The sequence below is a fragment of the Pteropus vampyrus genome, unplaced genomic scaffold, assembly GCF_000151845.1.
Source record: "Pteropus vampyrus isolate Shadow unplaced genomic scaffold, Pvam_2.0 Scaffold55, whole genome shotgun sequence".
Taxonomy (NCBI): Eukaryota; Metazoa; Chordata; class Mammalia; order Chiroptera; family Pteropodidae; genus Pteropus; species Pteropus vampyrus.
Window position 1 is genome coordinate 1,980,719 of NW_011888836.1, and position 2,059 is coordinate 1,982,777.

Consider the following 2,059-nt stretch of genomic DNA (forward strand, 5'->3'; position numbering starts at 1 on the left):
GACTAATACAAATGCGAGTTCTCACCTGGTGGAAAGAGCACTGGTCTTGGCGTCAGAATAAGGCTCTTCCCTTTGCTACACAAATTTAGAGGCTCACTCCTTCTCTTTCCTTATCTTCAATACAGTTAAGATAACAATACCAGTTGAGAGGACCAAATGAAGTAATGGAGGTGACAGTGTTTGGTAAATTGTACAAATATAACTTCTAATTGTCTCAGTCTGAATAAGGAAGTTAGAGAAGAATAAAAGTCATAACAAGACAAGGCAGAATAGTGGCAGAGCTACTTAAGGCTAAATTTATTGTAGATTATCATATAGACTCAAATCTGTGTCAAGATGCTTTGAAATTAAATATGTTGCCCCAAAATGGAGATTAACATTATCATCTTAATTTACTCTTTCTAGTTTTTCAGGGAATGACTACGGTAACTTGTGACTTCTAAGGGTCCAAAGAAGAAAAGAGAAAAGTAGGTTTATTCATTCTCCACCACCCAATCCCAATTCTACTCCCCATAAACCTGCAGAGAAGTGGACAGCTTGAATTGTGTCTGTCCCTTAATTATTCATTATCCATTTAATTTTTTTCTTAAGTTTCTACCATAGAATTAATTTTTTCTAGATCAAACACAAGGAAGAAACTTCTCATTCTGTTCAAGACTCTCTCTTTTACTTAGACAAGCTTCTGGGAGATCTAAGATACAACTCCAGGAGAAGAAGTTGAATAATATCAAAATCTAGAAAAGGCATATGTCTAATGTGATTATGATAGGCCGCTTTGCCATTAGCACCAATGTTCCTTACAGAGAAACCACAAGAAATAATAAAAGATGAACCATAGATGAAGGCCAGTTTTTAAGTTAAATAGATTTAAAAAACAGAGAGTGACACTTCTATAGGGAATGAAGGTAACAGGGGAAAGATGTATTTTTAAAATCCATTTGGAGGGGAATAAAAGGAGACCAACAAATCTATAACAAGTTACTATGAGCTCAAGGGAAGGGAGTATTTAGGCTGAATAGACAGATTTAAGTATCTTTTGATGGCCACAGAAATTAAGCAAGAAAACTAAGGCTGTGGCTATATGTGGTTGATCCAATCCAACCCACAGCCCAAGAGGAATTAAAAAGGAAAGAAGATAGATTTTTAGTTTCATGAATTTTAAAAGCAAAACAAGACAAGACATCCAGTTCTCTGATTCCCTTCTTAACTAGTGTTGCATCTATAACATGTAACAAATGATTCCATTTATTTAATTGTTTTACTAATCTACAAGCTGTTTTAGATTTTGCATTTTTCAGGTACAGGTCATGTCTACAGAAGGACAAATGTGTAACGCATATCTAAAATATCGTGAAACAGCCGACTGTTTTGCCTACATAATTCCAAGTGTCCAGACACACAGATGCTTTCTCAATGATATCTCTTTACTACATAAAGATGTTTTAACTTACGTATTTGTTGCAGACCAAAGGTTGAGCCCTTCTCACCTCCCAAAAAAAATTTCTTTAAGTAGGCTTTATAGAAGGAGGGAAAGCTAGAAAATTGCAGCAATTTCCAAGGATTTGACCTGACTCAGACTACTCAAGTTTTCAAAGAATCTTCAACAAATAGGGCATTTTAGTTGAATTGGGTACAGAATGGTGAAGTGGTCTGTCTGAGCTTACACTCAGATTGAGTCTTCAGTGCAATGCTGTGGTCAATACAGAGAGCTGGGTTTTCTGGCCCACTTCTTGATAAGCAGCCTCAGCCAGGTACAACTCATCGACCATGTGTTATGGATATAACACTAGTTAAGAAGATCAGAGAACTGGATGCCTTGTTTGGTTTTGGTTTTTAACATATTGTACCCACTCACCATATTTTTTTAGAGATATTTGTATAATTTTTTTTCTTTTTTGTTGTTGTGGTGGTAAAATATAGATAAGATAAAATTTACTATTTTAATCTAATGAAATGTTTATAATATTTTTAAGTATACAGTTCAGTGGCATTACATACATTCACGTTGCTGTGTAACTGTCACCACTATTTATCTCCAGATTATTTTCATCTTCCCAAA